This window comes from Papaver somniferum, chromosome 4 (genome assembly GCF_003573695.1).
Source record: "Papaver somniferum cultivar HN1 chromosome 4, ASM357369v1, whole genome shotgun sequence".
Taxonomy (NCBI): Eukaryota; Viridiplantae; Streptophyta; class Magnoliopsida; order Ranunculales; family Papaveraceae; genus Papaver; species Papaver somniferum.
The window spans coordinates 43,245,340-43,260,136 of NC_039361.1; the positions used below are offsets into that span (position 1 = coordinate 43,245,340).

Here is a 14,797-nt window from a genome sequence, read left to right on the forward strand (position 1 = left end):
TTAACGTTTTCTCTACTTAAAAGAATTGTTTTCTGGGGTGCCCTACTATTTTCCCATTGCTGGGTTTTTTCGGCGATTTCATTAAAAAATTCCATCGCCGCATCAACAGTTTGGTTTTCAAATCCACCAGTGCATAGAGACTCAACCATGGTCGTTGTGGAATAATCTAAACCCTCATAAAGGATCTGAACTAGCCTAACCTTTTCTAAACCATGATGAGGACACTGGGATAATAAATCATTGAACCTTTCCAAATACCTATATAAAGATTCTCCCTCTTTTTGTGAAAATGTGCATATTTGCGTCCTAATAGACGATGTTTTGTGCCTAGGGAAAAACTTATTGAAAAAGACAGATGTAAGTTGTTCATATGTCTCAATCGACTCGGAGTCCAAACTATACAGCCACGACTTGGCCTTATCTTTCAGAGAAAATGAGAATAACCTAAGTTTCAAAGCATCATCATCTAAGCCTCTAATTCTTAGGGTACTACAAATTTCCTCAAAATCCCTAACATGGTAATAAGGGTTTTCATTTTCTTTCTCTAAAAAGATTGGGAGCATCTGTAAGGTCCCAGGTTTCGGTTCATAGGGTGCCTCCGTTTCAGCTAACTTAATACACGAAGGACGGGTAGTCCTAGTTGGATTCAACAAAGCTTTCAAAGTTGCCATTTCTGGCGCTATCGGAGCAACATGGATTCTCTCCTCAGTCAAAGAACGTTCAAAAACAGACTCTTCAAAAGCCGGACTTTCTAGATTAAGGTAATCGAGACGCTTCGAACTACTAGGTTTCTCTTTAACAAATCTACCTAGTGCGTCTCTTTTACGTTCAGGCATACAATAGAATTTTCTAAATTGGAAGGGTAAGCAAACACAGATCAAGGCCAACTCAACCAAATCAAACCTATTGATTTCTAGCAAACAAAAAGCATGATGGCTCCACTTAGATTGTTTCTAGACCAGCTTCTAATCCTTCGAACGGGAATTCGTTACAATTTAAGCAAACCCCTCTGGAATCCATCCGAGTTAACGTAAGTTGAATAGAGGCGAGGGAAGCTCGGTGGAGCTTTGATACCCAAGGCCTCACCGGTATTACAAGGCGGCGCAGTCACGCATTCAACTTATAGAAACCGTCACGAACTTCGAAGTATGCTTAATAGAGTAACCAATATTTTTCGAATGACTTTCCTGTTAAGCTCGGTACCCTATCGGTCTCATTCTAGTCAAAATTTTAGGCTTAGGTTCGCGTAGGTTACGTGTTCCTAAAGCGGGCAAGAAGAGAACGGTGATGAAATCCGAACCCTTATCTTGTATGGCCAGGCCTTGCCCTTTACTAGAAAAATAAATGTCAGTATTCAGTCCTCAACATATATGCATACGAAGGAGTCCAGTAACTCGCTGACAGGGGATTCGCGAGTGTTTAGAATCTTGCCTCCCGTTCCAGATGGGGGATGAATCGGTTGTAGTCGACTCGGGCCACTGACTCCGATGTCTAGTGTACGAACCCAAGGTGCAGAGAAAATATCGTAATTGTCCTCCTTCTCTGCAAACAGTTTATATTTAAAGTACCCTTCCATAGGGTAATAAAAAAATAATAATGTCCCAAAGTCCAAAAGTCAAAAAAAAAATAAAGAAAATTTACAAAAATAATAAACCCTAATACAGTTTTTTTTTTCAATAAAATAAACAAACCCTAAACTAAAATTGTCTAAAAAATAAAATAAAATAAAATAAAATTGTTTTCTTTTCTGTCTTTTTGCTTTAATCTTTAGCTCCAAGTCTTTATGAAATCACCAAAGTCCTTGGCTCAATTTTCTTTATGATCCAGAACCTGTAGGCACAAGATAAATACCCAAAAACATAAAAAAAGACAAAAATAATAAAAACAAAAAAAAAATAATAAAAAAAATAAATCTAAAACCTTAAAAACAAGTCCCCGGCAGCGGTGCCAAAAATTGATGTGATTTGTAGATAGTGGTAAAAGTGGTTCGATTCTCAGACTTGTGAAGGATATTAATTAGACTTAAATCCTACTATTAAAATAGAAAACTCACTAAAAATTATAGTAAACTCAATCAAAGATGATATCAATACTAAAAGAAACACTGAGGCTAAGATTCCACTATTTTCCAAGTTCAAAGTGATTAAAAGTAATAATTGTAAATACCAAGTATGAAGCATCAAAAGTCTTAAAACTGAGCATACTCCATCAAAATAGATCACAATCACTCAAATAAAAATCATATTCAATAATATTTCAAGGTAAATAATCATATAGTTATTGCAAATAAAAAGATAAAATAGAATATACCACTTTTTGTAAAATAGCTTCCTCTATCGCCTCAGCAATGGGGTTTAGCTCCTCATATTAATCATGATCTCAAAATATGTGTTTGTTGCTCAAAAGATGATTAAAAGAGTGTAAAGTAATAACACAGACTGTTTGCAACAATGTATTGGTGTTGCAAAACAGCTGTTACAATGGAACTGTTACAGAAAAACTGTTGCTTTGTCGCTGATTTAAGACTGCCCTGAACAGCTTAATGTTCTTCAGCTGTTAAACAGTGACACTTTTCTGCGACTGTCTACAGAGGGTCAATGTTCTTCAGCTGTTCTTCTTCTTCAACAGCAGCATCAGCAGAAACAGAGTTTGGTAAAGCTCTGATTTCTTCTTCTCTGGCTCTCCTTAGGTTCCCAAACTCTCGACACCTCTTCTATATGACCCAAGACATTTATTTATATCAAAAATACCGATTAAATCTCACCCAAATCTTCCAAAATCTCTTTCCTTCTCTTCACGGCCAAGTTGCGACATTTTCTTGTTTTAGGATTTCTACGCGTTTCTGAGCTTTCCTTTTTATTCTAAACTCTTCCTTATATAGATACAAATCTTTGGGAAGGTTTACATCGTTTTAATCTCTCTAAAATCCCCTAAAACAGGTCACACACGTGACTTTCCATATTTTCTTGTTGTGAGAAAAATCCATCGTTTGAGCTCATAAGGAGTCTATCCTATGAAAATCAGAGGTTTAATCGACCTCAAACTCCTCCAAATCACGATCACCAAAACTGTTCTTTAACTGCACTATTTTCCCGCCAATTTTCTGGTTTTTGAATGTTGAAGATGGTCTCCCCTTATCCAGAGTAGGGGTGTGATTAGCAGATGCCTGGAAATGGGATGCCCCTTAGTAATTAGGTTACCCCTTATCCAAAGTGAGAGTCCGAATAACAAATGTCCTCCGGGTGCTTTCCGACAACTTTTCGAGCCAATTTTTTCCAAAAATGTTTATTAGCCAAAAATACCTACAAATAAATAAAACACCATAATAAGTACAAAAATGATCCCTAACAATATATAGAATCGAGATAAATCGGACAAAAAAATGTGTTTATCACTCAGTAGCATCGACCTTTACCTGCACTTGAATTCATTCACAAGACCCATACAACCACCAATCTCAGTTGCTGCTTCAATTCATTAACCTGCAATTTCTTGTTCTAACCCCTCTGCGGATTCAAACCTTAATTTCTCCTTCAGATCAATCCACACTCAAATAAAGTGTCACCCATCTTCATACTATTTACTGTCACAGCTATCACCTGCATCTCAGCATCAATTTACCATAAACAACCATGGCCCTGTAATCTCTCATCCATTCTTAGTAACAATCTTCTCTTCTTTCCACAGTTCTTCTTCTCCCTGTAATGAAATCGATCTCAGCAGAACCTCAACTTCAATTTCGTTTCAAACCCGAATTCTACATCTCAATCTCCAATTGCTTCAATCGATTTACCAACAGAAACCCATCTCTGATTTCTTCTTCATCTCCTCAGATCTCATCAAAACAGCAAACCAAACCTTTCTGAACTCCTCCAGTTCTCGAATTCATCTGTAACTCTGCCAACAAACAAATCATCTCCAAACCCTTCAATCTTCTTCTCAAATGAAACCCTAACTCTGAATCAATCGAGCACATCTCAAGAATTGGAATTCAGAACCCTAAAAGATTCAATTAACAACACATTTGTTCAAACCTTACCAACTCCACGAGTATCAAAGCACTCAGAACTACCAGAGCATTCAATTTCACTACTCAGTTTCTGATTCAATTCCACTCTGAATTTCATCTCCCTGTCTCAACAACCAGCCAGCCGCATTTCTCTCTTCTCAATTTCAGGTGAACTCAAAATACAAAGAGAAAAAAATTTCTATTGATGTTAGGGCTAGGTAATGAGTGTAATTATTATAAGCACCCATCAAATCAATATGGGCCATCCAGTACTCTTCCTGTACTGTCAGTTCCAGATAACTGACTGCATGTTATCTTTCTTGCTCAACTGTCAGTTATGGGAAACTGATAGTTCATTCTTCACCGCTTTCCTTGCACGACCTTAGATGGATCCAAGTATAACTCGCCCGTGAATTGAATTTTTTATTCTTTTCGCTCCAATTGAATGATTTTTCCTTCTTTCGCTCTTAATGACTCCAAAGCACCTAAATAGCTCAAAAGCAAACATAAGATACATATTTTACAAGAAAACTCGCAAAGAAAGCATAAATACTAGATATAAAATTAGGTGTTTTAGACATCTATCACCTTGCCTTATCCCCAACCATGATAGCCGCACCATGCGCCAATGGCGTTCCAAACCCTTGGCCCCGCCATGCCAAGCCAACCGCGCCTTTCCTTGGCCCCACCATGCCAAGCCGTCCGTACGAAACCCTTGGCCCCACTATGCCAAGCCATCCGCGCCATTGGCCTTGGCCCCACCATGCCGGCCTTCCCCATGCGGCTACCAAAACAAAGGCGTGCGACAATCAACGACCACCCTTCCATCCTGGATGCAAATCCTAGCCGTCCAAGGTCTCCAAACAACACATGGTAACCTTTGGCCCAAAACCCTAATTTTGGCCACGCCAAACCGCGCCAAGGCATGCCATGCCACATGTGCCAATGGCATGCCAACCACCTTGCCGCACCACACCATGCCGTCCTTCCCTATGCGGCTACCAAAACGAAGGCGTGCGACGATCAACGACCACCCTTCCATCCTAGATACAAATCCTAGCCGTTCAAGGTCGCCAAACAACGCATGGTAACCTTTAGCCCAAAACCCTAATTTTGGCCACGCCAAACCGCGCCAAGGCATGCCATGCCACATGTGCTAACGGCATGCCAACCACCTTGTCGCACCATACCATGCCGACCTTCCATATGCGACTACCAAAATGAAGGCGTGCGACTATAAACGATCACCCTTCCATCCTGGATGCAAATCCTAGCCGTCCAAGGTCACCAAAAAACGCATGGTAACCTTTGGACCAAAATCCTAGTTTTGGCCACGCCAAACCTCTCCAAGGCATGCCATGCCACATTTGCCAATGGCATTCCAACCACCTTGTCGCGCCATACCAATGCCGGCCTTCCCCATGTGGCTAACAAAACGAAGGCGTGCGACGATCAACGACCACCCTTCCATCCTATATGCAAATCCTAGACGTCCAAGGTCGCCAAACAATGCATGGTAACCTTTGGCCCAAAACCCTAGCTTTGGCCACGCAAAACTGCGCCAAGGCATGCCATGGCACATGTGACAAATGGCATGCCAATCACCTTGCCGCGCCATACCATGTCGGCCTTCCCTATGCGGCTAACAAAACGAAGGCATGCAACAATCAACGACCACTTTTTCATCTAATATGTAGATCTTAGCCGTCCAAGGTTACCAGCTAACGCATGACAACCTTTGGCCCTAGTTTGGTCGCGCCTAAACAAATCCAAAACCCTAACTTTTGGCCGCGCCTAAACTGGGTCACATTAAAGCCATATTGATCATACTTTCATGCCACTGGATACCAAATGAAAGTTTGCAATAATCAAAGACTACCTTCCTCTTAAGATGCAAAATCTCGACCGTTGAAGGTCACCACCGAGCCGGCAAGTCTCCCAAGATCAACTTGCCAGACAACAACAACATGCTGCATGTTTTCCACGAAAACACTCGAGACATCAACACATGTCACAAACTCGGGGATGCTCATTGGGTATTGGTTTGTCGGTTTACAGTGTGCGGCGTACACTACGCTCGTTATAAGAAAGTGTCATAAGGATGAGGCGGTTAGTAAATACAGGGAGTAATGGTGAAACGCTTTCTTTTATGGAACATCAATTCCAAGCGTTACCGGTTACCACCTCCCCTCATTTACTCACCCGTTTTTCATTTCTTAATTAGACCAGAGTACGTTTCACTTCGACTTGTATAAATAGGCATTACCTATTTCCACCGAACAACAAGTTCTGGTCAGGAGCATACAACACTCATAAAATGTTTGCTAGATTTCCCATCGGTTAGCTTCCCACTTTCTGATACAAGTCACAAAACAACTACTCTTCCAGAATCAACTATTCTTGTCTTAACACTCTCTTCGCTTCCCTCCCCAAAACCAACCCTTCTCCTCCTCTTTGTGACCGAAGCAAGTCTGGAATGACCATTTCTTGGTTTAGTCCGGATTTGTACAGATTGATCTCTCGAATCTAAACTACTCCCTTGCAGTACATTTTTTAGGGTTTAGACTCGTTTCTCACCCACACGCTCGAAATTACCAAAATCAGCAGAAACCGTTTTCACCCTCAAACAATTGGCGACCACAGTGGGAGATTGATATTTCGGTTGCAATGTCAATTTTCGACCATCGATCTCATGCTTCGACCCAGACATCAAGTCGGTAGAAGCAGGCGATCCGCTCAGGGATCGACGACTCAGTTACCAGACAACCCGATTATCAGTCTTGACACAACGAGGGATGATTGGGGACTGCCTAGAGGTTAAAAGAGAACGATCCAACCAGGGATCGACGACTCTATTATCTGATGAGACGACTTGGGACTTTCCACAATCACGGCGGTGCCTCCCGTAAAACTCGGTCTTACACCCGGAATATTCCCTTTTCATCAGGAGACCTGAAAAACCGAGTAAGTCTTACCTAGACAAAATACATGGTTTTCTAATTCAAGTTTTCACCGAAATGATAAAACCGATAGACATGTTATGTTTCACCCCATGTCATCTGCCGACACGCAACACTCACGGTTCCTTGGTTTTCCTGGGATGTTTGAGTCACTTGCAATCGTAACCAAGACAACATCATTCCCAAAACAATCCATTCCAAGACAATTCATTCCAAAAGAATAATCCAAAACCCTCAAGGTAACATTTGTCTATCAACCCAAAAATACAGGAAATCAAAACCATAAACTAGGCGTTTCATTTGCCTTTCAAAAAAAACCCTAAAAATAAGAAGTTCAGAAGACAAAAATACATTCAAGGAAAGATTTTCAACAATGACTTGCTCTTCTTAGCAAGAGCCTCCTTCGTTCTTTGGAGAGCCACCCTCTTCAACTTCAGCTTCCTGGAAATTTTTTTGACTTCCGTTTCCTGCTTCTTCACCATATCCGCAGAAGGACCTTCGATTGTTTCGACCAACAACTTTTCAACCTCAGAGAAACCGTCAACGAAACAAAGAACATTGAACTCGAAGTTTACATACATGTCACGATGGAACCTCCAGCTCGAGATTACATCCTCAGAAACAGTATTACCGATCACGTTGCACATATCGTCAATCGAAGACAAAGCTTCCTCCACACACTTAACCAACGCAAATCGACTAGTAACCTTCTTGGTCGTGGCGATATGTCCGTAGCTTTCCCATATCTTGGTGTATAGCGCCGCATGTTAGGATGGAATGTTAAATCCCCCGATAAACACATGATCCGGATAAGGAACCAGGTATGGAGGGTGGAAAGTGGCACCCGCATCTACATCAGCAACCGGCAAGGGATTCCTAATGACAATTGCACCTGCGACCACTAGAGTACTCTTCATTGTCTGAGTCACAACGACGTTTCATCTCGATCAACATCCATTTCAAGGTCGCCCGGTGCGGCTGCCATAATTGGAGACAAAGTTGTATCACCACCAGTCTCCGTCTCAGGGCCATCTTCAGAAACAGTTTCCCCCTACGACATCATGGATTAGATATTTTCCAAAGAGAAAGAAAAAAAAAACATGCGGGTGACTCACTGATTCGCTTTCAGACTGGTTAGAGGAAGATTCTGCACTGCTGTTGGAAGAACTACTCTCGCCATCACTGAACTCTGAGACTTCATTCTTCTCGGGTTCCCCATCGACACGGATAGGCTCAGCACCACCACCCTACATATCGAGAAGCGATGTTTTCTGACTACTTGCAAATTTGGTAAAGGCGTTCACGCTGCTGAGACCCTAGGTAAGATACAAAGACGGATACTCAGGAAAGAAACAAGGATATACATGATCCAACTAAAGTCAAGAGGAAAATCACACGTACCCGCGTATTGGACGAACTGAAAGTCGGTAGGGCTGCCGAAACTGACTGGGAACCATCTGCACGGCTTTTAGATCTTCGCTCCTTCACTTGGGGACTATCTGTATTCGGGATAACGGATTTTCGCTTGGGCGAAGAAGGATCCCTCAGTAGTGGATGCTCCGCTAAAACCGCAGGAAAAGGCTTACCGCGACGGTTATCTACCACATCATTCACGAATCCATGGAAAAAGAGAAACTCATCCTGCCAAAATATGTTATATTTGGAGGTTTTTGATGGATTTCGTTCCGCAAGCAGGAAAGGGAGACTTTTACCCGACACAAGAACAGTAGCATCGAGAATAGTTGGCAGCGAGACTTCTGGAATAACTGGCTGACAAATAAGTGGGACCCCTTGGTCAAAACCCATATGCCGAGCCACCCTATCGATATTGTAAGAGACTGCTTTGCAAGATCCTCGAAAGAAAGACGACACATAACCGGCGTGCAGCTTCGCATGAACACCATCTCTCCAACACCCATATCCTCTTTATCAGAAGACAAAGACATGCTCAGAGCAGGAGCAAAGGTAATGAGTTATGTACGCATGCACCGGATCCCATGGAAGAAAATTGACCATGTGCGAGTTGTCAAGGAATCCAACCAGGTTCGAACCAATCTTTGGGTGCCTATTCGACCAGCGCAGTATCCTAGAGCCACCCCAAGACTCGGTAAGTACGGCCAACGGTATTAGAGCATACCTTTCGAAGTGCTCCCACAACCATGCTTGGAGAAAGGCGACATGAATATACGAATACACTTTCATGTAACCATTTGAAGCGCACATGTCCGCGACCAGCTGATACAAGTGTGTGTACAGAGAACCAAGAAACAAGCTTCCAATAGGGAGAACGACACCTTTTTCGAATTTTATGGAAAACTTGATAAGTTCCTGTCTTATCTCCTTCTTACCCGAGCCATCATCGAAAATATATCTGGATAACCAAAGAGCCAAGAACGCCGCGACATAAAGCGTACTATTCTTCTGATTCGGCTCCAACCCATCGGGAAACCACTGAGACACCCACCAACCATAGAAGAACCTCGTCTCGTTTTCTTTCCGAACGAATCCTTTTGATTTCGCAACCAGAGTGGCGCACATTTCTTCTTCATCTGCAGACAATTTGACATCGAGGTTTCCTATTACAGGAAGGTTCAGCAACACGACCACGCTCTCTAAGGAGATAGTCATTTCACCCCACCTGCATATGGCCGTGTGAGTGTTTGGACACCATATGGAAATAAAAGCAACCAAGCCTGGAATATCTTTCCTAATTTGAAGCACTGCGGAAGCCGCGACAGCATCAATGATCTGCGCCTTGGTAAAACTGGCTTTTACACAAACCTGGCTCATCATGAATCTCATCCGTTTCTCAAAAGGACGCAACGGACTCACATAGATTTTAAATTCAATAAGAGAAGCATGATACTCTTTCCTCTGAAGACAAAACCTTATTACACCTCCTGTCCGAACCGACCGGGTCTCTCCTTCACTTTCCGGACCAGTCAGAAGAATCGACACATACTTGGGATGATTTCTCCTAATCGTGGCGGATGTTGTAAAGAACTCATCATCTATGTTTGGCTTGGAATTGCCAACATCTTTCGGTACGACAGAACTTTTCTCAAATGACATCCTAACGAAAATTCTCTCACGCTACTTCCACCTTCGAAATAACTACAATGGAACAATACGAAGAGAAATTATTACGGAAAGTGCATGGAAATCATTTTATCATACACAGGAGATCCATCCTGGACGCAAGACAATTTGTTTCAAAGTCATAATGCGCATAGGCAAAGAAATAGGGACTGATAGACTCTGCATCACCTCCTCATGCCAAGACCGTACCCTGCAACAGGAAATTTGCGCCCGACCGAGGAGGCGTTCCCCACCACGGGAACCATACACACGGTCACATCAGGAAAAAGGAGTAAACCCTAGAAGCTAGGTTTTCGCGGGAAGGGAATGACAATTACCAGCTCATGCATGTCTACTTTGCACGGTAATTGAGGCGGACAACATCACTACGGTATTAACGCCTAAATGTTACTACAATTTCGTGCAAACCATATCTACGGCTAGGATTCATACCAACCCAAAAGGACAACATTTCTACAAGTTCATGAAAAGGTACGCCTACAACTAGGGTTTGCACTAACACAAAAAAAAACAAAAAAAGAAAGTTAAAGAGGAATTGTTGGAAGACATACTTGGGATTCGCTTGTCCGCTTTACTGTTACCACACGGCCAGAATAAAAAAAATATATAGGTGTGAAGTAAAAGGAGAGGCCGGCCCTCCTTTTGTAGGAGTGATACTTGGGGGTTTGAATAAGGAAAGGACTTCATATTTGAGTCAAGTAAGGAAAAGAGGCAACCGGGACCGCAAAGACCAATCACCATGCCAAGACCGTCCATTCCATTTCCTTGGACCCACCACGCCAAGTCGTCCTCCATGCTTGCCTCACCAGGACAGCGCCATGCCTTGGCCCCACATACCAAGCCGTCCGTGCATGCTTTGCCTCACCAAACTGCGACATTGCCTTGGCCCCACCATGCCAAGCCGTCCGCGCCATGACTTGCCGCACCAACACCGACAACTCGCCAAGCCAGCGTCATGATGTTCTCTAACCCATCCAAGGTGATGCATAGCCAGGCTAAGCCTACGATCTTCATCTCACCACTTCACGACCTACACCACGAATAGAATCTACGCAAGGCCGCCAAACACGAGGATCATGCACTCTCCTTACCTCTCGAAAAAGGTTAGTCGGACCTTCCTGACCATCTTTCCACGACTTGTCGTCTCGATTTTTGTCCTTGCCCGTCACCATCTTATGCTTACCTCGCAACAATGCTCCTGTTCCGAGCTAAGCAGGGGACTTAATGTTTATGGTGGTTGTTAGCTTAGAGTTAAAATCGTAAAACCGTACAACTAACATGACGTCACTATGACCATTAGCACATTTATTGAATCGATCAACATGCCTACGTAAGAATTACCAGAGTACCTTTTTTTTATGTTTCATGTTCCACGACAGAACCCTTAACATTGACCGACATCATCTATGCCAAACCCTAATTCTCATGCTACCGCGCCAAGGCATGCCAACCATGCCAGCCGCACCACTGTTCCAATGGAAACCCATGCCAGACACATCTCCGCGCCAAGGAATGCCAACCATGTGATGAGTGCCAAATATTGTATATTTTTATCCCTTTTTGTTGGCATTTACTCATCTTTTGTGCATTAATTCTACATTTTATCCCATATTCTGTATTTTCATTGTTTTCAAGAATAAATATTTTTCTTACTTAATTTTGCATTTTTAGGTAATAAATAAAGTTTGGATGACTTGCGGAGCGGAAAAGAGCAGAAAAGTAGTGAAAAGCCGGAAGAAATTACGCAAGGAAGCCGCAAAGAATGGAGCGCACGTCCAAAAAGATAGGAATGGGCTCAAGGAGGAAGAATTGTTCTTAAAGAAGATATGGGATTGGCATACCCAAGGCCCAAAATCCTTATCCAAACCCATTTTCTATATCCATACCCGCCTCCATTCTCAGCCGTTAGATCGGATCCATCTCATCATCCGATGGTCGCTCCTTCATCGCGCATCAAAATCTGAAGCTCCTGCAAAACAGCATAGTGCCTAAATTCCAAGCCATCAGATTAGATCACATTTAGATCCTACGGTCGCTTCTTTGCCTGCTCATCAAATCTCGATACTTCCGCTTAACACTACAGCACCTAACTCCATCCTGAGCCGTCAGTTTCGTTGTATCTCGTAATCTAACGGTCGCTCAAGATTTATCCCTATCTCGCCGTTAGATCATCCATTAACTACACATCCCACGGCCCAGCTCGTGAAACATCATCTCTTGATGAACCCGCCTCACACCAGAACATCCCATACCCTAAAAACCATCGAGAACTACACATTACATTTCTCTTCTTCTCTTTCTCCCGACCGTGTGCAGAGAGCTCTGCAACCACCTCTCCCTGCCACCACCATCACTACCAGTCCTTGCCACCGCCGCCTGCGCCACCCTCACCACAGACACCATAAACCCATTCCCTAGTTGCCTCTCTTTCTCGTTCTTAGCATCCCCACACACTAGGTGCTACAATCAAGAGAGAGATAAAACTAGGGTTTCACCACAGTCGACAGAGGAGACCAAAAGAAGGGGTTGCTCGAAGAGACAGAAGCAGAGGGGAGATGGGTTCGACAGAGGAGACAATTTCAGGGTAAGGGTTAACTTTTCACAGACCCTAATTATGTACTGTTTTCAATTTGGGGAAGAACAAACCCTAATTTTGGGGGAATTAGGTAATTTAGGGAATTTGGGTCTGTATGTATAAATAGATGCTATGGGGTGTGTGTAATTTTCATGCTGGGACTAGCCCACATCCAGAACTTCCAAGTTCTGTTAACTATTCACTTTTAAATTTCAGGTCACTATCCATGTTTGTTTGTTGCTGTTTTGTCAATTTGTTTATGTTCAAATGTTGATGTTAATGTTAAAATGTGAATGTTAGTATTCCTGTTATGTTTAGTTTCATATCATGTTAATACCCTGTTAATGTGTATGTTTGTACTTCCTGTTTTAATGTTCATGTTAGTATCTTGTTACTGTCAATGTGCAATTTTAAAATGTCACTGTTATGTTTAATTCATTGCTAAGAAATGATGGTATGCTAGGATAGAGCTTTAAAGCACTGTTTTGATTGAGCAGTGGGGGGAAATTAGTGCTCATAGCAAGCTAATTTTCTCCCCACTCCATGTAATTGCTCAACTCTGTTGCATTGTTGTGATTGTGCAATGGGAGGAAATTAGTGCTCATAGCAAGCTAATTCTCCTCCCATTCCATTGATATGCCTTAGAATGCCACCACTGTTAGCTTCCCATCTCCACTGCCCTTGGCTAAAACAGCCTTGGTTTGTTCCATTTTCCTCCATTGTTTCCTTGTTACTTTAGTTTTCCTCCATTGTCATTGATGTTCTTTGTTTTGTTTTCTTTGCTATTTTGGTAGTTTTCTTTACTTCATTGTCCTTGCTTCTTCACATTTTATTGCATGGTCTTTGCTCCTGCCACTACTTGCATTGCTGTTCACCTGCTCCTGTTGTGCAGCACCTGTGCTGCCACTTCTCCTGGTGTGCTGCTACTGGTGCCTGCTGCACTGCTACTTGCCTCTCTGCAGCTGCTGCTGCCAATCATCTTTCTCTGAGCTCTTGCACTTCTTCTGCTGTAGCTGCCTCCCTGCAGCTCCACTGCTGCCTCCTCCCCAAAGGCTTAGCCACAGTTCACTAAGGCCCATTCCTTTAGTTAAAGCCCAAAGCCTAATTCATTACCAAGCCCAAGTCACTTCAAACTGAAGCCCAATTCAGTCAACTGTGGGTTCAACCAAAGCCCAGTTGTTTAAAGACCAAAGCCCAAACTCATTAAGGCCCAATCCAACTTAACTGTGGGCTTAATCAAAAACCTAAGTTTAAGGCCAAAGCCCATTTGCACTTCAAAGATAACTGAGCCCAAGCTCAGTTCATTTTAACAAACCCATTAGCACTTTAAGCCCAACATTTCCAAAAGGCTTCTAAGCCCAAAGCAAATCTAGGAACCCAATTAGCTAAGACACTTTTCCGAAACACACCCGATCTCTGTGGATCGACCCGTACTTGCACGATCTACAACTGACGACCGTGCACTTGCGGTATTACTGTAGGCCCGTTTCCATTGCATCATTTTTATACACATCTCCTGGCCTGCCAAGTTTTTGGCGCCGTTGCCGGGGATCTTTTTGCATTTAAATATAATATCTTTAGAAGCCTACCAAGTTTTTGGCGCCGTTGCCGGGGATCGGTGCTGAATTTTATCTGTGTTTTTCTCTAGCTATTTTGTATTTCACTGCATAGCATTTGCATCTGCATCTGCTTCATTTCATTTGCTGTTGGACCTGCTGATTCTGAACCTGTTTTTCCTCTGCTGGGACGCCACCAAGGAAAAGAACCAAAACCCAACTGGGTTTTTGCAACAATATCAGAGCAGCTGGGCTGTGCTAAAACGGTAAGCCTAAACCCATTCCATTTGAGAGAACCCAACCTGTGGGCTTCCAATTTTTTAATTGTGGGCTTGTAATAATTAACCCAATTTTTTGGGCTTTTTATTTTCCTATTTTGGGTTTGTAATAATTTATTTGTGGGCTTGTTTGTTTAATTTGTGGGCTTGTATTTATTTTGTGTGGGCTTGTTTAAATTTTTCCATTGGACTTGTATTTTGGACTCTGGGTTTAAACCCAGCTGATAACCGATTGTGGGCCGCAGCCTTCCATCCATTTCATTAGAGGCTTGCACAGTGGGCTTGCTCCCAATTCAAAAACCAAATTTTATTTTCTTTTT

At 42.7% G+C, this 14,797-nt stretch overlaps 1 pseudogene; it reads left to right on the forward strand.

Annotated features, from left to right (window-relative positions):
- The first annotated feature begins 207 nt into the window (after positions 1–207).
- LOC113276723 lies at positions 208–307 on the forward strand (annotated as a pseudogene).
- Positions 308–14,797: the final 14,490 nt, after the last annotated feature.